The sequence below is a fragment of the Lolium rigidum genome, chromosome 5 (assembly GCF_022539505.1).
Source record: "Lolium rigidum isolate FL_2022 chromosome 5, APGP_CSIRO_Lrig_0.1, whole genome shotgun sequence".
NCBI classification, from domain to species: Eukaryota; Viridiplantae; Streptophyta; class Magnoliopsida; order Poales; family Poaceae; genus Lolium; species Lolium rigidum.
The window spans coordinates 237,996,190-238,018,037 of record NC_061512.1 but is presented as its reverse complement, the minus strand read 5'-3'; positions in this window follow the sequence as shown (position 1 = coordinate 238,018,037).

Sequence of the window (21,848 nt, the reverse complement as noted above, 5' to 3'; positions counted from 1 at the left end):
GCTGCATCTACTTCCTTGTGGAGTCCATGGGAGCAATGCTGCTTGTCGTCCTGCACAGAGCTGCCGGGCACGTTGACGACTCGCTAACCTGCACACTCTTCAGGGTTGATCTCCCCCGCCAGGAGCTCACGCGGGTAACCAGCCTTGGCGACCGGGCCCTGTTCATCAGCCGTGACCGGTGCTTGTCCGTCTCGTCCAGGGATCTCCCTTGTATTGGCGGCAACTCTATCTACCTCGCCATGCCTGGTGAGCACCCCGTCAGGGTGTACTCACTTGACGATGGCTCGTTGGAGAGCACAGTGACGGTGCACCAGTCACAGGACATTAGGAAGGGTGTGCTCCCAACCTCTGTGCGGCCCTTCACCCTCGCTGATCATCTGGCCACCTACTGCCGGTACCGTGAGTGGACGAGAGGGCTCATGTTGCACGAGTACTGCTATTTGTACCCTACTTGGAGCGAGCTGTGGCAGAGGATTGCTGCACAGGATTCTGAAGTTTCCATTCCGAGGCTGAGAGGAACAGAGAGTGAGCTGAAGAAAAAAGAACTACCTAATCTTTTCAGATATGCTAGGACCACAATCTGAAGCAGTGGGAGCTGTGCTTACATCATAGAGAATTCTCCGCGATGGCTGGTGTCATCCCTTTCAAGAATAAGAACAATGTTGCTGAAACAACAAGGGGTGTACGTGTGGCATTATTTATCTGATAGTCAAGCAATCTGCTAAAGGTGTGATGCAACAAGGGGTGTATGAAATGGTAAAGGAGTCAAGTAGACTGATCCCTGATGATCAGGTTTCTCATGTAAATAGGGGATGTAACAGAGTAGCTCATAGTCTAGGTCAGTTTGCTAAGGGTTGGTGTAGATGCTGCGGTTTCTTCAGCTCTAGTCACCACCTGTCATTACATAGCTGCTCGCTGCTGATTGTAAAGACATTGTTCCTATTTAATAAACCCCCTGTCCCATGGCCAAAGAGAAAAAAATTGATATATCCATGTATTTGGATATGGCGGACATGGGATTATGATTGTCATGTTAGTTGCTGTTGCTGTTCTATAACTTGTGTTCTGAATGTTGTTCTCTTCTGAATATGATCTATTAGCTAACCGAGTTTATTCAAAAAAAAAAAAAAAAAGCTAACCGAGTGTCGCAAATGTAGAAGGTCTCATATTCTGACTAGTTTCTTGGTTGTTCGTCTTTAAACAATGCTACTATGTATCAGTGCCTGGTTGGTCTACTTTTTTTTTGTCTTGAGTTAATTGAAACAATAGGTTGTGATTAGGAGTTCATGAGAGTGTATTCAGAGTTTATGCTGAAGGTTGTCCTTGTTTGTAAATATGTAGGTTTTTTTTAGACGGAAGGCTCGAGCAGAGCCCGGCTTTAAATTAATAAAGCCCCAACGGCAGCGTACAACACGAACAAACACAGCAAAGTACCAACAGACACACATCCATACAACCGACGAAAAGCTAACACACCATAAGACATCTATGGCAAACGAGTGCCCCAACACCGCCTAAGCCACCACCGGAGATACACGACCATGGAAGGAGGGCTGCTACTCGCTGTCCCTGATGGTCGAGTGGAGGGCGCGGATCCGGCCAATCGCCCACTCCACTGCCTCGCGGTCCTTCCTCCTAGCCACTGGCTTCCACACCTGCAGATACATAGACATTTTGTATAAACCATTAGCAGGTTGGCGAGGGAACACCTCGTTAATCGTAAACTTGTTCCCAAGGTTCCACAACATCCAAAGCAAAGTGGTACACGCCATACATAGAACCTGTTTGGACTGCCCCTTTTGTACACGAAGGATCCTAAAGATGTCCACAAAACAAGAGGGGTTCCACAATCAAAGTAGGTGATTGCATTTTTTTGCTACGCATTTTTCATATATCAATCATTAAAAGTTATTTTAATAAATGTTGCTCTTTTCCAGGCCATGAACAATATAGAAATGGAACCTGTGGATGTTCCAAAAGAAGCCACCATCGTAGGCTCCAAGGCGATGTTGTTGAAACGCACATAGACTCACATGCTTGTACACGACCTAAGAGATGCATACAAGGACAATCAATTCAAAATATGATAAACAAAAGAAAGCGAACATAATTGTTACCCAAAAAGGTACTTTGTTCTGCTCGGATTATTCTCTCTTTTTGCGGGATTGTTTGTACTACCTAACTAATCATGCATGTATCTCGTGGTAGACTATGTCCGTACCTCAGCAGATTTTGCTGATATTGAATCAATCATGTATGCATGTGGAATTATTTTGCTACTATTTGATCAATCGTGTTGCACATTTTTTTCTTTCACATGAAATATTCATGCTAATGATAGGTATTGTTATGCATGATGGTTAGTAGTTGAGGAAGAAATTTGTTTACACTTGCTCAAGCACCATAAAAATGTGGCAGAAGATAAATATCCCTTGCATTGTACAATAATATCTAAGGAGCATCAAGGAGTAAATATTACAGGTAATAAAAATTTAGTCTACCGTTTATTTTATTTTCAAACGATGTTAAATTTAAAAATAAAGGCGCTCCCGCCCAGTTCCATTTCAGATTGAAACGAAACTACAAACGTCAGGTTTTCTGGAATTTTATCAGTTCTAGACCCAGACTCACACCTCACCCACTAGGGGGCACCCTTACAGCTTAGCATAACTGAAACCTCCACACACAGAAAACGTCCAAGTTTCCAACAGGAAGAGAAACTGAAAACTGCCTCACACACAGCATGAACAAGCTGATACAAACGCTGACAACTCCTCAAAAACTTCTGAGACAAACACCCTCCTGATAACTTCATCATACTCTTTTTTTTCCTCACAGCTTCACCCTGCTTTCACCTCGCACCTCCGGAGTTCCAGGTCCAATCAGTTTCGTCGCGAACTTCCTATTTCTTAGTACCATCCGATCCGGGGCATCTCCAAAGCCTTCTTTTCCAACTCCGCGCACCATCTCCCAATCTTCGGCCGCCATTCTTCCTTGCACAGCGGCATCCATCTCTTGAGAAGCCTGGCCATCCTCTTCCAAAACACCTGAAAGCCCGTCCAAGTTAGACTCCCAAAATGCAATTCATTTCTCATCTTCCACAAATTCCAAATGACAGCAGATGAAAAGGTATTCAGTGCACCATTTTTCTCATTACTTATCCAAAGTCTAGCAACCTGCTCGTAGTTGTTTCCCATCCCTCTTCCAACTAAAAACGAGGCAAATGGCGACGAGGCGCGCGACGGCGCCGCCACCAGCCTGATCTCCCTCCCCCGACGCCCGTTCCACCTGCTGAAGCCAGATCCGACGTCTCCTCGTCGCTCTCTCCCACCCCTCCACTCGGCATGTAGGCGCTGGGCCTGCCGACGCCGCGGTGCCGCCGTTCCTGTAGCTCCCGGCCCTCCTCCTGATGTCCGCGTCGGCGGCCTCCCTGGCCACGCCGCCCTCCGCCGCCGAGCTCGCTGCAGCTGCCATCGCCTCCCGCAGGTCGGATCATGCAGTTCGTGGGCGCTGCAAGTTGGTGCGTTCCATGGACGTGAAGACATCCGTCCCAGCAACGTCGCCCGCTCCCCTCGTCAACCCGTCGCGCCCGGGCCTCGATCCGGACTTCGCGAAGTCGTCGCCCCCGCCGCGGGCCTTCGGTGCAGGAGGTGGTGAGTTCGCTTCGGAGGTTAAGAGTTCTTCTCTGCCCACAGCACATCCGGTTTTGTGGGTCGCTGCCGCTGTGGCCGAGGTCGAAGACGACGACGAAGAGGAGCTGGCTCCCCTGACCCCGCCGCCTGCTTCGACTCTGCAACCGACCGCTGCTGCACCGGAGCCTGCTTCGTGGGTTTCTGCTGTTGACGACGACGAGGATGAAGATGAAGAGGAGCTGGCCCCACGGACACCACCGTCGGCTGCCGCCATGACCTGTGCTGCACCTGATGCTGCCGGAGGCAATGTGGTGGTGTTGGCCTCGCCGATGCTCTTGGCTGCCCCCAATGGCCTTGTTTCCAGTGGGTTTTCCGGGGCCTCCGATGCAGTCGATGCCGTGTATGTCGAGGATGAGCTTGCTCTCGAGACGACGCGGTCTGCTGCTCTCGACGGTTTTGAGGTGTTGGTCCCCCAGACGATGCCGGCCACCAAGACCTTCATCGATGCTGCTCCTGTTGTTGAGGAGCGTGATGGCTGGAAGGAGGTGATGCCACGGCGTGGCCAGCGCCGCTTGACTCGGCCTGCCCAGCCTGTTGCTCGTCGTCCTGTTCCTGCTTGGCTCAAAGGAAGATGTTGTAGATGCCTGGTTCCGGGTCACCGTGCTGCTGTTTGCTGTGATCCCTTCAGATGCTCTAGATGCCTTGAGAACGGTCATCGGGCATGTGACTGCCGTAACGCTTGGCGTCCTCTCAGCTCGTTGGCTGGCTCTACCGTGTCGTCGCCCCACCAGGATCATGCCCCTCGCCGTGCCCAGGTCGAGGTCCCGCTCCCGTCCAATGTGCCTCCTTTTCAGCGGTCTTGGGCGTCAGTTGTTTCTACTCCGGTTGGCTCTTTGACCTCAGTGGATATGCAATCCGCTTTGGAGAAGCAAGCTGCGTTGATGCAGGAGGCCGTCCGTCCTCTTCTCGAGGTGGTTGACTCCTTGCACGGCTGGGTGCTTGCGCTTGGAGGCTTTCTGGAGCGGGCAGAAGTTGCGTTGGGTAGGCTCTCCCGGACGCCTGACGATCCTTTGGTTTTGCCTGATGTTGGTAAGGCGGGCGCTCGCGGAGCGGGCTTCTATGGTTGTTTCTCTCCTCGTGTTGGGGCGTGCTCGGCAGTGACGGCTCCGGTCATGCAGGTCTTGCCTGAGCTCCAAAAGTTGTGTGATGTTGTGGTTATGCCTCCTTGTACCAAGGAAGCGAAGAATGATTTGCACGAGATCTTAGTTGTGGCCTCTCCGCTGAGTCAGGCTCTTGGTTCTGAGAAGAGTGATGTTGTTGAGGCTGCAGTCGACAGGCTTGCAGCCCCTTTTGGTGCTGGGGTTGCTATGTCAGGGTTGCTGCCTACGGCACCCGGTGCCATCGTTGCCAGAGAGGTGTGTGACTTTCTTGCCACGTTGGCTACTGCATACCCTGGATCCACAGTTGTTTGATGAGCCTCCCAATGTCACGACCAGTCTTTGTGCGGTGCTGAAGTGTTGGGTAGTGAGTGTTTGTCGGGTCACATTGTGGTCTCTTGTGTTCGCTTGAGTGGGTGGGGTTTTGTTGTTCGGGTCTCTTGTTAGACTTGGTTGAGGGTGTGTGTACGTGTTGCTTGTGTGGATTTGGCCGTGTGGTTGTAGGTTTTTGCCCGGTTTTCTCCTAAAAACTGGGCACCTTCTTCTTAATTAATAAACGAGGCAAACCTTTTGCCCTCGATTTAAAAAAAAAAAAGAAACATAAGACCAAACGTCCCGAGCAACATCACACTCAAAGAATAGATGGCACATGCTCTCAGGTTCGCAACAAAATAAACATCGGCCATCATTTACTGTTTGTCTTTTGGCCAAATTGTCCCTAGTAAGAATTTTGTTATGTGAAACTAGCCAAAGGAAAACCTGGACCCTAGGGGGTACATTTAATTTCCAAATCGCGGGGATATAAACTTGTTTTACTCCCCTAAAATTAATAAATGCATATAAGGACTGTGAGGAGTAAACTCCTGTAGAATTTAGCTTCCAAACCATCTGGTGGTCAGGCTCATCCGTCAGCCTCAGCTGCTGGACGATTGCTTTTAGTTCTTCCCATTGCAACAATAATTTGTCATCAAAAAATCTCCTAAAGGATAGTCTCAACTCCTCCCCCTCCCAAATCTCCTTAATGGTTTTCGTCTGCTCATTACAGACAATGTACAACTCCCAAAAATGTATGGCTAAGCTAGTGCTTCCAAACCATTGATCCTCCTAAAACTTAATATTTTGGCCATTACCCACCAACCACTGGTAGCCAAACTTCGCTGCTGTAAACGCCCATAAAACTCCTTTCCAAAACGGAGAGGCATTCACCTCCTTACATGCAAATAAATTTGGATGTTGTGTTCTGTACTTATATTGGATAATCTCCTTCCACAACTTATGATCATCTAAATTTAATCTCCTCACCCAAGAGGATAACAAGGACACATTCAGATCTCTAATATTTGCAATTCCCATCCCACCAAAATCTTTTTTCATACTAACAAGGTCCCAATGTGCTAGGTGATACTTATGGTGTCCTTCATAGTTATCCCACAGGCAGTGGGACATCTGCGAGTTAATAGCTATCACTGCCCATTTTGGAAACTTAAGAACCGGTAAAAGATAAATAAGTATACTTGCTAAGCAAGAGCTGATTAGCACCATCACTGCTAGCATGATTCAAAAGCCTCCCTCTCCACCCTGCAATCCGTTTAATAATACTATCAGTCAAGGGTTGTAAATCTTGCTTACAAAGTTTTTCAAAATGTAACGGCACCCCCAAATACTTCAAGGGGAACTCACTAACTTTGCACCCAAAAACTTGGGCTAACACATTAACCTCTTCTACTGGCACATTAATAGGCACCATGTCACTCTTATTAAAGTTGATCCGCATCCCGGACAGTTGTTCAAAAATAGACAACAACCATTTTAAATTTTGTGCTTGTCTCACATCATTTTTAATAAACAAGAACGTGTCATCTGCGTATTGTAGGCTGAACATCCCCCCATCTCTATATCCTTGTAGCAAACCAGATATCAAATTCTGGTGGGCTGCTTTCGATAACATTCGCGTAAAAACGTCCGCCACAAAGTTAAACAACAGCGGGGACAAGGGATCCCCCTGCCTGAGCCCTTTCCCCGTCAAGAAATAGTTACTTTCACAATCGTTAATAGGAACTCCCACCGAGCCTCCTTGAACTAGATGCCTGATCTTATCACACCATTTTGGGCTAAAGCCTCTTTGTTGCAGCATGAGATCCAAGAAGGACCAATCCACTCTATCGTATGCTTTTTCGTAATCAACATTCTTTTTTATTATGTACATCATGAATAATTTCATGAGCCGTTACCACGCTTTCCAAAATGTACCATCCTTTAATAAAGGCAGTTTGATTAGGTGAGATAAGCCGATCTGCAATTTTCCCCAACCTGTTAGTACAGGCTTTGGAAAAAGCTTTGAAACTACAATTAGTTAGTGCAATTGGCCTATACTTTTTTAAACAAGTTGCATCCGCTTCTTTTGGAATCAGCGTAAGCATAGCAAAGTTAATCCTGAACAAGTCCGCCTCATTTTTCTCAAAATCTCTAAAGAGATTAGTCAAGTCTCCGTTAATCAGCTCCCAAAACTTTTGATAAAACAAAAACGGGAAACCGTCGGGGCCCGGAGCTCCTTCTGCATAAGAGCCAAAAATTGCCTCCTTGATTTCATCTTAAGAGAAAGGTTGATCGAGCAGATCATTTTCCTCCTCTGAAACTGATAAGGGGTGGCCCGATCTTCTCAGTAAGCGACGGGGTGACGATGATCACGGGGTGATAGCAGCGGAGGAACACGACGATGAAGTGGAAGATAACTTGTAAGACGCAACGAGATCTCTAACAATATGATAAAACTAGATGATAGCGGAGACTCAAACCCTAACAATACTAGATGGAAGAAAAAAATACGCAAAAACAACTACAAAAAGCAACAAAAACTTGAAATTAGTGCAATCTAAAGATATGGCAAACTCTAACCCTAATATTTTTGGCTTTTTCTGGATAGGAAAACACTCACAACTCAACGATGGGGTGGATTGTGGATGGCTTACCGAGGGAACCCGAGAATCTGATACCAAGATGATAAGGGGTGGCCCGATCTTCTCAGTAAGCGACGGGGTGACGATGATCACGGGGTGATAGCAGCGGAGGAACACGACGATGAAGTGGAAGATAACTTGTATGACGCAACGAGATCTCTCGATTGGTCCTCGTCGCCAATGCAACAGCTCTCAACCCTGCAAGATATTCGCAACTCCACACACTTGCGCACGTAGCCGCCGACCACGAAGCGGTAGGTTGCAATCTACTAATTCCCAATGGAACAACAGATCACACAAGACTTTCAGGGATTCCACACCAAATCAATGCAATTGGATGTAGAAATTCAATAGAGTTGCAAAGCAAACAACTATGAACTAGGGTTTATCTTAAACGTGGTCTAAAGCAACTTTGGTGGCGTCCTAGGGACTTATATAGGCGTTCAGGACGACCTCAGGTCGAAAAAGTACGAAAATAACCGACCCAGAATAGATCTGGTCGAGACAGACTCGGACACGTCCGGTCTGGAATCCGGTCGACCGGGCCTGGGACCGGATGGTCCGGTTTGGACCGGGCCTGGTGCCGGGTGACGACCGGGTGGCCTCCCGAGCTTACTGGATTGTGCCCGGTTGGCACAAGTACAGGACCCGGTTTTGACCGGGCCGATCCGGCGCGGGAGCCGGCCAACGGAGCTGGGACCGGGTGGCCCGGTGCCACGGCCGGTCTGACTGGGCCTGGCGCCGGCCTGAAGACTTCCTCCTCTCGCGCATGCCTCACGCTCCTCCCTCGCGCGTCCATGGGATGTCTTCACGTCCAGCTCTATGTCCAGCTTGTCCAGCTTCTTGTCCAGCTGCTCCTCTCCTCCTCGTGCGATGCTTGGTTCCTCTTCATACCTGATCATACATAAGTAATAGGACTTAGGCAGTATAAAATTCTCATCGATCAAAGTATCACTAAGGAACAAGTTCACCTGTTGTTTAAGTAGCTTTGCACGAGCTCGTGTTATTGGTCCAATCCTAACTTCATTGGACTTGAGCTTCACAGCAGGATCATCTTCTTGTAATGACGGAGGTAGTAGTGAGGTAGGGATGTCCTCATCATCTCCCCCCTTCAAAAGGCGTCGACCTCGACGCTCCAAGGTCTTCTCCGTCATATGGTGTCAAATCAGCAACATTGAAAGAATTACTGACACCAAACTCATCAACTGGAAGATCTATCGTGTATGCATTATCATTGATCTTGGCAAGCACTTTGTAAGGACCAGCACCACGAGGCTTCAACTTGGACTTCCGCAGCTTCGGAAACCTATCCTTGCGAAAATGTACCCAGACTATATCACCAGGCTTGAACAACATCTCTTTGCGCTTCTTATTCATTCGTGTAGCATTGCTCTTGCCTTTCTTTTCTATCAACTCTTTAGTCTTCAAATGTATCTTTCTCACAAAATCTGCCCTCTTGGATGCCTCCATATTAACTCTCTCATGTATGGGTAGAGGCAACAAATCAAGTGGAGTAATGGGTTTGAAACCATACACCACCTCAAAAGGACACACCTCTGTGGTAGAATGTACCGCCCTGTTGTAAGCAAACTCCACATGCGGCAAACACTCTTCCCACTCCTTCAGGTTCTTCTTGATCATGGATCTCAACAGTTGTGACAATGTTCTATTCACCACTTCAGTTTGACCATCAGTTTGAGGATGACATGTAATGCTGAAAAGCAGCTTCGTCCCCAGCTTTCTCCACAGCGTCTTCCAGAAGTAGCTCATAAACTTCACGTCACGATCAGAAACAATAGTCTTCGGGACTCCATGTAGACGTACGATCTCCCTGAAAAACAGGTTAGCAATATGCGACACATCGTCGCTCTTGTGGCAGGCAATAAAGTGTGACATCTTAGAGAATCTATCCACTACCACAAATATAGAATCATGGCCTCTTTTAGTACGCGGCAAACCCAACACAAAATCCATACTAATGTCTTCCCAAGGTGTAGTAGGTGCCGGTAAAGGAGTATACAAACCGTGAGGCTTCAGCTTGGACTTGGACTTGTTGCAAGTAATGCACCTCTTCACATACCTGTCCACGTCCCGCCTCATCTTTGGCCAATAAAAGTGGTTAGCTAGCATGAGTAGCGTCTTCTCACGCCCAAAGTGACCCATTAAACCTCCAGCATGTGATTCCTACAATAAGAGCAAACGCACAGACGATTCTGGAACACATAGTTTGTTAGCTCTAAACAAGAACCCATCATGTATGTGATATTTTTCTCATGCTTTACCAAGAGCACATAAGCGATATGGTTCAGCAAAATCATGATCAGTGGCATACAAATCACATAGTATCTCTAAACCAGGAATTTTAACATCAAGGTGAGTTAATAGCATATTCTTCCTAGATAGAGCATCAACAATAATATTATCTTTTCCCTTCTATGCTTAATAATGTATGGAAAAGACTCAATGAACTCAATCCACTTAGCTAGACGCTTATGCAAAGTAGATTGAGCTTTCAGATATTTTAAAGCTTCATGATCAGAATGTATGATAAATTCTTTTGGCCACAAATAATGTTGCCAAACCTCAAGAACTCTAATTAAAGCATACAATTCTTTATCATATATAGGATAGTTCAACTTAGCACCAGAAAGTTTCTCAGAAAAATATGCAATTGGGCGACCCTCTTGCATCAACACACCACCAATTCCAATACCACTAGCATCACATTCAATCTCAAATTGCTTATTGAAATCAGGAAGTGCAAGCAACGGTGCAGAAGTTAACAATCTCTTACGTTCATCAAAAGCATGATCTTGGGCTGCGCCCCACTAAAAAACAACACCCTTTTTAGTCAAATCATTCAAAGGTGCAGCAATAGTACTAAAGTTGGGCACAAATCTGCGATAAAACCCAGCTAGACCATGAAAACTTCTTACTTGACTCACATTCATGGGAGTAGGCCAATTTTGAATAGCTTCAATTTTAGACACATCTACTTCTACTCCATGCTTAGAGACAACATAACCAAGAAATATAACCTTATCTTTGCAAAATGTGCACTTCTCAAGATTACCATAGAGTTTATTATCACGCAACACTTGCAAAACATGTCGAATATGTATAGTATGATCAAATTCATTGCGGCTGTAGATTAATATATCATCAAAGTACACAACCACAAACTTGCCAATAAATTCACGCAAAACATGGTTCATCAGTCTCATGAAAGTGCTAGGTGCATTAGTCAAACCAAAAGACATTACTAACCACTCATATAAACCAAATTTTGTTTTAAAGGCAGTTTCCATTCATCCCCTTCTTTCATCCTAATTTGATGATAACCACTACGCAAATCAATTTTAGAGAACACAGCAGCACCACTCAATTCATCTAGCATATCCTCTAAACGGGGAATAGGATGACGATATCGAATAGTAATATTGTTTATAGCTCTACAATCTACGCACATACGCCATGTACCATCTTTCTTAGGAACTAGAATAACAGGAACAGCACAAGGGCTAAGACTTATGCGGATATAACCTTTGTCGAGTAGCGCTTGTGCTTGCTTCTGTATCTCCTTCGTCTCTTCGGGATTTGTTCTATATGGCACCCTATTGGGCAGCGAAGCTCCGGGAATCAAGTCAATTTGATGCTCAATACCTCGCAATGGTGGTAGTCCTGCGGGTACCTCCTCCGGAAACACGTCGCCGAATTCCTGCAAAACATGAGAAACACCAATAGGAAGAGGGGTCATGTCATTAGAAACCAAAACCGTACCCCTGTACAAAAGCACAAGAGGCATGGCCGTAGGGTCCTCACTAAATTCTCTCATGTCTTCTTTGGTGGCTAATGAAACTAAGGAATTCACTCGCTCACTTTTCATTATATCACTCACAATATTACAATTCTCTCGCCTATCTAAAGGTGCATCCTCCAAGTTTACTTCAATCTTCTGACGAGACTCATTGACAATTTGTTGTGGTGACATAGGCTGTAAGTTGATTTTCTTGCCCTTGTACTCCAAGTGATATGTATTGGCACGGCCATTGTGTTGTACAGAACAGTCATAGAGCCAAGGCCGACCCAATAGTAGGTGACACACTGATACGTCTCAAACGTATCTATAATTTCTTATGTTCCATGCTACTTTTATGATGATACTCACATGTTTTATACACACTTTATGTCATTATTATGCATTTTCTGGCACTAACCTATTGACGAGATGCCGAAGAGCCGCTTGCTGTTTTCTCGCTGTTTTTGGTTTCGTAAATCCTACAAAGGAAATATTCTCGGAATTGGACGAAATCAACGCCCAGGGTCTTATTTTTCCACGAAGCTTCCAGAAGACCGGAGAGGATACGAAGTGGGGCCACGAGGGCCCTGTTGGAGATATGCCCAAGAGGCAATAATAAAAGTGGTTATTATATATCTTTATGTTTATGATAAATGTTTATATACCATGCTATAATTGTATTAACCGAAACATTGATACATGTGTGTTATATAAACAACAATGAGTCCCTAGTAAGCCTCTTAACTAGCTTGTTGATTAATAGATGATTAGTTTCATAATCATGAACATTGGATGTTATTAATAACAAGGTTATATCATTATATGAATGATGTAATGGACACACCCAATTAAGCGTAGCATAAGATCACGCCATTAAGTTATTTGCTATAAGCTTTCGATACATAGTTACCTAGTCCTTTCGACCATGAGATCATGTAAATCACTTATACCGGAAAGGTACTTTGATTACATCAAACGCCACTCGCGTAAATGGGTGGTTATAAAGGTGGGATTAAGTATTCGGAAAGTATGAGTTGAGGCATATGGATCAACAAAGGGATTTGTCCATCCCGATGACGGATAGATATACTCGGGCCCTCTCGGTGGAATGTCGTCTAATTAGCTTGCAAGCATATGAATAAGTTCATAAGAGACTACATACCACGGTACTGAGTAAAGAGTACTTGTCGAGAGACGAGGTTGAACAAGGTATAGAGAGATACCGATGATCAAACCTCTGGACAAGTAAAATATCGCGTGACAAAGGGAATTGGTATCGTATGTGAATGGTTCATTCGATCACTAAGTCATCGTTGAATATGTGGGAGCCATTATGGATCTCCAGATCCCGCTATTAGTTATTGGTCGGAGAGAGTTCTCAACCATGTCTACATAGTTCGCGAACCGTAGGGTGACACACTTAAGGTTTGATGTTGTATTAGTAGAACTTGAATATGGAATGGAGTTCGAAGTATTGTTCGAAGTCTCGGATGGGATCCCGGACATCACGAGGAGTTCCGAATGGTCCGGAGAATAAGATTCATATATAGGAAGTCATTTTATAAGTTTGAAAATGATCCGGTGCATTTATGGAAGGTTCTAGAAGGTTCTAGAAAAGTCCGGAAGAAATCACTTTGGAAGGCGGAGTCCCGAAGGGACTCCACCACCCATGGCCGGCCAACCCTAGAGGGGTGGAGTCCCAGGTGGACTCCACCAAGGTGGCCGGCCACCCCCTCCCAAGGAAAGGTGGGAATCCCACCTCAAGTGGGAATCCCACCTTGGGTAGGTTTCATGTCATATGGAAGGTTTTGGTTTGGGGTCTTATTCGAAGACTTGTAGACCAACTCTTGGGTGTTCCACCTATATAATGAGGGCCAAGGGGAGGGGGCCGACCACCTGAAGCCATAGCTTGGCCGCACCCCCTAAGTGGCCGGTCACCCCCTCTCCCAAACCCTAGCCGCCCACCTCCTCCACCTCTCCCGCAACGCTTAGCGAAGCTCCGCCGGAGATCTCCATCGCCACCGCCACCACACCGTCGTGCTGCCGGATTCAAGGAGGAGCTACTACTTCCGCTGCCCGCTGGAACAGGGAGAAGGACGTCGTCTTCATCAACACCGAACGTGTGACCGAGTACGGAGGTGCTGCCCGATTGTGGCACCGTCAAGATCTTCTACGCGCTTTTGAAAGCGGCAAGTGATCGTCTACCGCAGCAACAAGAGCCTCATCTTGTAGGCTTTGGAAATCTTCAAGGGTGAGTCTCGATCATCCCCTCGTTGCTCCCGTCTTCTAGATTGCATCTTGGCTTGGATTGCGTTCTCGCGGTAGGAAATTTTTTGTTTTCTATGCAACGAATCCCTACAAGGGTATCGCAGCCGTGTCTATGCATAGATGGTTGCACGAGTAGAACACAATGGTTTTGTGGGTGTTGATGCTTATGTTGTCTTTAGTTTGAGTACTTTGCATCTTTGTGGCATAGTGGGATGAAGCGGCTCGGGCTAACTTTACATGACCGCGTTCATGAGATTTGCTCCACGCTCGACATGCAACTTGTATTGCATAATTGGCTTTGCGGGAGTCTGTCTCTCCTACTATAGTGAAGATTCAATTTACTCTTCTATTGACAACACTAGTATCACCGTTGTGGTTCATGTTCGTAGGTAGATTAGATCTCACTCGAAAACCCTAAACCACGTAAAATATGCAAACCAAATTAGAGAACGTCTAACTTGTTTTTGCAGGGTTTGGTGATGTGATATGGTCATAATGTGATGATGAATATGTATGAGATGATCATTATTGTATTGTGGCAACCGGCAGGAGCCTTATGGTTGTTTTTAAATTTCATGTTGAGTAGTATTTCAAAGAAGTTGTAATAGTTGCTACATGGGAGAACAATCATGAAGACGGCGCCATTGACATTGACGCTACGCCGACGATGATGGAGATCATGCCCGTTGATGATGGAGATCATGTCCGTGCTTTGGAGATGAAGATCAAAGGCGCAAAGACAAAGGGGCCATATCATATCACATATGAACTGCATGTGATGTTAATCCTTTTATGCATCGTATTTTGCTTAGATCGCGACGGTAGCATTATAAGATGATCCCTCTCACTAAAATATCAAGATAATAAAGTGTTCATCCTTAGTAGCACCGTTGCCAAGACTTGTCGTTTCGAAGCATCTCGTGATGATCGGGTGTGATAGACTCAACAAGTGCATACAACGGGTGCAAGCCGGCTTTGCACATGCGGATACTAAGGTGGCCTTGACGAGCCTAGCATGTACGGACATGGTCTCGAACACGTGATACCGAAAGGTAGAGCATGAATCATATGATTGATATGATGAACACTTTGAGTGTTCGCCATTGAAGTTACATCTTGTCTCGTGATGATCGGACTTGGTGTGCTGGATTTGGTTCGTGTGATCACTAAGACAATTCGAGGGATATTGTTTTTGAGTGGGAGTTCACCTAGTTTTTTAATTTTGTTGAATTAAAATTTGAACTCAATTTTGTCATAAACTTAGTCTAAACTATTGCAAATATATGTTGTAGATATGGCGTCCCTGATACGTCTCCGACGTATCGATAATTTCTTATGTTCCATGCCACATTATTGATGATATCTACATGTTTTATGCACATTATATGTCATTATTATGCGTTTTCCGGAACTAACCTATTGACGAGATGCCGAAGGGCCAGCTCCTGTTTTCTGCTGTTTTTGGTTTCAGAAATCCTAGTAAGGAAATATTCTCGGAATTGGACGAAATCAACGCCCGTGGTCCTATTTTCACACGAAGCTTCCAGAAGACCGAAGAGGATAAGAAGTGGGGCCACGAGGCGGCCACACACTAAGGCGGCGCGGCCTGGGCCTTGGCCGCGCCGGCCTGTCGTGTGGGGCCCTCATGTGGCCCCCTGACTTGTCCTTCCGCCTACTTAAAGCCTCCGTCGCGAAAACCCTATCACGTTCGACAAAACCAGAGAAAACCTTCCAGAGCCGCCGCCATCGCGAAACCAAGATCTGGGGGACAGGAGTCTCTGTTCCGGCACGCCGCCGGGACGGGGAAGTGCCCCCGGAAGGCTTCTCCATCAACACCACCACCATCTTCATCAACGCTGCTGTCTCCCATGAGGAGGGAGTAGTTCTCCATCGAGGCTCGGGGCTGTACCGGTAGCTATGTGGTTCATCTCTCTCCTATGTACTTCAATACAATAATCTCATGAGCTGCCTTACATGATTGAGATTCATATGATGATGCTTGTAATCTAGATGTCATTATGCTAGTCAAGTGGATTTTACTTATGTGATCTCCTGGAGACTCCTTGTCCCACGTGTGTAAAGGTGACGAGTAGTGTGCACCGTGTGGGTCTCTTAGGCTATATTTCACGTAATACTTATTCGCTGTTATGAATGGCATAGTGAAGTGCTTATTTATATCTCTTTATGATTGCAATGTGTTTTGTATCACAATTTATCCGTGTGCTACTCTAGTGATGTTATTAAAGTAGTTTATTCCTCCCGCACGGTGTAATGGTGACGAAGTGTGTGCATCGTGTAGTACTTGGCGTAGGCTATGATTGTGATCTCTTGTAGATTATGAAGTTAACTATTGCTATGATAGTATTGATGTGATCTATTCCTCCTTTCGTAGTGTGAAGGTGACAAAGGTGCATGCTATGTTAGTACTTGGTTTGGTTATGTTGATCTCGTTATGCACTCTAAGGTTATTTAAATATGAACATTGAATATTGTGGAGCTTGTTAACTCCGGCATTGAGGGTTCGTGTAATCCTACACAGCTAGTGGTGTTCATCATCCAACAAGAGGGTGTAGAGTCTAGCATCTATCTATTTATTCTCGTTATGTGATCAATGTTGAGAGTGTCCACTAGTGAAAGTATGATCCCTAGGCCTTGTTCCTAAATACTGCTATCGCTGCTTGTTTACTGTTCTGTTACATGTTTACTTCCTGCAATATTACTACCATCAACTGCACGCCAGCAAGCACTTTTCTGGCGCCGTACTACTGCTCATATTCATTCATACCACTTGTATTTCACTATCTCTTCGCCGAACTAGTGCACCTATTAGGTGTGTTGGGGACACAAGAGACATCTTGCTTTGTGGTTGCGAGGTTGCATGAGAGGGATATCTTTGACCTCTTCCTCCCCGAATTCGATAAACCTTGGGTGATCCACTTAAGGGAAACTTGTTGCTGTTCTACAAACCTCTCGCTCTTGGAGGCCCAACACTCGTCTACAAGAATAGAAGCACCCGTAGACATCAAGCTATTTTCCGGCGCCGTTGTCGGGGAGGAAAGGTAAAAGGCACTCATACTCCGGTCCCAGTGTAACTAAGTACTTTTTCGTTGCCGTTGTGTGTGTGCTCGAAGCTATTTCCTTTAGATCCCGCAATTGCATCTTTTTGTTTCTTGTTTACACTAGTTTGGCATAATGGACAACAATGAGCTTCTTATTCTATTTCTGATTTAAGACATGGATGGTTTGATGCGAAAATTAAAAAACCTATGGAACATATTAGTATGAACGCTTTGAACACCATTGTTGCTAATGATATAGAAAGTTCTAAGCTTGGGGAAGCTGGTTCGATGAGCATGATCTTTTTAGTCCCCCAAGCATTGAGGAGAAAATTTACTTTGATGATACTTTGCCTCCTATTTATGATGATTATAATGATAGTAGTCTTTTAGTACCGCCTGTTATGGAGGATAAATTTGATTATGATTACAATATGCCTCCTATATTTGATGATGAGAATAATAATGATAGCTACTTTGTTGAATTTGCTCCCACTACAACTAATAAAATTGATTATGCCTATGTGGAGAGTAATAATTTTATGCATGAGACTCATGATAAGAATGCTTTATGTGATAGTTATATTGTTGAGTTTGCTCATGTTGCTACTGAAAGTTATTATGAGTGAGGAAAATATGGTTGTAGAAATTTTCATGTTACTAAAACACCTCTCTATATGCTGAAATTTTTGAAGTTACACTTGTTTTATCTTTCTATGCTTGTTGCATCATGCTTCATGAATTTGTTTATTTACAAGATTCCTATGCATAGGAAGCATGTTAGACTTAAATTTGTTTTGAATTTGCCTCTTGATGCTCTCTTTTGCTTCAACTCTTATTTCTTGCGTGAGCATCATTAAAATTGCTGAGCCTATCTTAATGGCTATAAAGAAAGAACTTCTTGGGAGATAACCCATGTGTTTATTTTGCTACAGTACTTTTGTTTTATATTTGAGTCTTGGAAGTTGTTACTACTGTAGCAACCTCTCCTTATCTTTATTTTATTGCATTGTTGTGCCAAGTAAAGTCTTTGATAGCAAGGTTGATACTAGATTTGGATTATCGCGTAGAAACAGATTTCTGTCTGTCACGAATCTGGGCAGAATTCTCTGTAGGTAACTCAGAAAAATCTGCCAATTTACGTGCGTGATCCTCAGATATGTACGCAACTTTCATTCAATTTGGGCATTTTCATCTGAGCAAGTCTGGTGCCACTTTAAAATTCGTCTTTACGGACTGTTCTGTTTTGACAGATTCTGCCTTTTATTTCGCATTGCCTCTTTTGCTATGTTGGATGGATTTCTTTGTTCCATTAATGTCCAGTAGCTTTGTGCAATGTCCAGAAGTGTTAAGAATGATTGTGTCACCTCTGAACATGTGAATTTTTGATTGTGCACTAACCCTCTAATGAGTTTGCTTAAAGTTTGGTGTGGAGGAAGTTTTCAAGGGTCAAGAGAGGAGGATGATATACTATGATCAAGAAGAGTGAAGAGTCTAAGCTTGGGGATGCCCCCGTGGTTCATCCCTGCATATTTCAAGAAGACTCAAGCGTCTAAGCTTGGGGATGCCCAAGGCATCCCCTTCTTCATCGACAACTTATCATGTTTCTTCTCTTGAAACTATATTTTTATTCGGTCACATCTTATGTACTTTACTTGGAGCGTCTGTTTGTTTTTGTTTATGTTTGAATAAGTTCATCCTTGTGTGGGAGAGAGACACGCTCCGCTGGTTCGTATGAACACATGTGTTCTTAGCTTTATTCTTAATGTTCATGGCGAAGGTTGAAACCGCTTCGTTAATTGCTATATGGTTGGAAACAGAAAATGCTGCATGTGGTAATTGGTATAATGTCTTGAATAATTTGATACTTGGCAATTGTTGTGCTCATATAGATCATGTTTAAGCTCTTGCATCATGTACTTTGCACCTATTAGTGAAGAAATACATAGAGCATGTTAAAATTTGGTTTGCATGATTGTTCTCTCTAAGTCTAGATATTTTCTCGGTAAAGGTGTTTGAACAACAAGGAAGACGATGTAAAGTCTTATAATGCTTACAATATGTTCATATGTGAGTCTTGTCTGCACCGTTTTATACTTGAGTTTGCTTCAAACAACCTTGCTAGCCTAGCCTTGTATTGAGAGGAATTCTTCCCGTGCATCCAAATCCTTGAGCCAATAACCATGCCATTTGTGTCCACCATACCTACCTACTACATGGTATTTCTCTGCCATTCCAAGCAAATACTTCATGTGCTACCTTTAAACAATTCAAAAGCTATTATCTCTTATTTGTGTCAATGTTTTATAGCTCATGAGGAAGTATGTGGTGTTTTATCTTTCGATCTTGTCATTTACTTTTGACAGACTTTCACAATGGACTAGTGGCATATCCGCTTATCCAATAATTTTGCAAAAAGAGCTGGCAATGGGGTGCCCAGCCCCAATTAATTAACTTGCATTAATAATTCTCTTCACATGTTTTGCTCTGATTCATCAGTAAGCAACTTAAATTTGCAAATAGACACTCCTCCATGGTATGTGAAATGTTGGAAGGCACCCGAGGATTCGGTTAGCCATGGCTTGAGAAAGCAAAGGTTGGGAGGAGTGTCATCCATAAATAAAAAAATGAAACTAAAATACATGTGTAAACAAAAGAGAAGAGGGATGATCTACCTTGCTGGTAGAGATAACGTCCTTCATGGGAGCCGCTCTTGAAAGTCTGGTTGATGAGGTAGTTAGAGTACCCGCTACCATTCGTTGACAACAACAAACACCTCTCAAAACTTTACTTTTATGCTCTCTATATGATTTCAAAACTTAAAAGCTCTAGCACATGATTTAATCCCTGCTTCCCTCTGCGAAGGGCCATTATTTTACCTTATGTTGAGTCAGTTTACCCACTTCTTTCTATCTTAGAAGCAAACACTTGCGTCAACTGTGTGCATTGATTCTTACATGTTTACCTGTTGCACTTGTTATATTGCTTTATGTTGACAACTATCCATGAGATATATATGTTGAAGTTGAAAGCAACTGCTGAAACTTAATCATCCTTTGTGTTGCTTCAATGCCTTTTACTAAGAATTTATTGCTTTATGAGTTAACTCTTATGCAAGACTTATTGATGCTTGTCTTGAAAGTACTATTCATGAAAAGTCTTTGCTATATGATTCATTTGTTTACTCATTATCTTCATCATTGCTTCGAATCGCTGCATTCATCTCATGCGCTTACAATAGTATGATCAAGATTATGATAGCATGTCACTTCGTAAATTATCTTTGTTATCGTTTACCTGCCGGGACGAGCAGGAACTAAGCTTGGGGATGCCGATACGTCTCCGACGTATCGATAATTTCTTATGTTCCATGCCACATTATTGATGATATCTACATGTTTTATGCACATTATATGTCATTATTATGCGTTTTCCGGAACTAACCTATTGACGAGATGCCGAAGGGCCGCTTCCGTTTTCGCTGTTTTTGGTTTCAGAAATCCTAGTAAGGAAATATTCTCTGAATTGGACGAAATCAACGCCCAGGGTCCTATTTTCACACGAAGCTTCCAGAAGACCGAAGAGGATAAGAAGTGGGGCTACGAGGCGGCCACACACTAAGGCGGCGCGGCCTGGGCCTTGGCCGCGCCGGCCTGTCGTGTGGGGCCCTCGTGTGGCCCCCTGACTTGTCCTTCCGCCTACTTAAAGCCTCCGTCGCGAAAACCCTATCACGTTCGACAAAACCAGAGAAAACCTTCCAGAGCCGCCGCCATCGCGAAGCCAAGATCTGGGGGACAGGAGTCTCCGTTCCGCACGCCGCCGGGACGGGGAAGTGCCCCGGAAGGCTTCTCCATCAACACCACCACCATCTTCATCAACGCTGCTGTCTCCCATGAGGAGGGAGTAGTTCTCCATCGAGGCTCGGGGCTGTACCGGTAGCTATGTGGTTCATCTCTCTCCTATGTACTTCAATACAATAATCTCATGAGCTGCCTTACATGATTGAGATTCATATGATGATGCTTGTAATCTAGATGTCATTATGCTAGTCAAGTGGATTTTACTTATGTGATCTCCGGAGACTCCTTGTCCCACGTGTGTAAAGGTGACAGTGTGTGCACCGTGTGGGTCTCTTAGGCTATATTTCACAGAATACTTATTTGCTGATATGAATGGCATAGTGAAGTGCTTATTTATATCTCTTTATGATTGCAATGTGTTTTGTATCACAATTTATCTGTGTGCTACTCTAGTGATGTTATTAAAGTAGTTTATTCCTCCCGCACGGTGTAATGGTGACAGGTGTGTGCATCGTGTAGTACTTGGCGTAGGCTATGATTGTGATCTCTTATAGATTATGAAGTTAACTATTGCTATGATAGTATTGATGTGATCTATTCCTCCTTTCGTAGTGTGAAGGTGACAGAGTGTGCATGCTATGTTAGTACTTGGTTTGGTTATGTTTATCTCGTTATGCACTCTAAGGTTATTTAAATATGAACATTGAATATTGTGGAGCTTGTTAACTCCGGCATTGAGGGTTCGTGTAATCCTGACCACGCTTAGTGGTGTTCATCATCCAACAAGAGGGTGTAGAGTCTAGCATCTATCTATTTATTCTGTTATGTGATCAATGTTGAGAGTGTCCACTAGTGAAAGTATGATCCCTAGGCCTTGTTCCTAAATATCGCTATCGCTGCTTGTTTATCGTTCTATTACATGTTTACTTCCTGCAATATTACTACCATCAACCGCACGCCAAGCAAGCACTTTTCTCGGTGCCGTACTACTCGCTCATATTCATTCATACCACTTGTATTTCACTATCTCTTCGCCAAACTAGTGCACCTATTAGGTGTGTTGGGGACACAAGAGACATCTTGCTTTGTGGTTGCAGTGGTTGCATGAGAGGGATATCTTTGACCTCTTCCTCCCCGAGTTCGATAAACCTTGGGTGATCCACTTAAGGGAAACTTGTC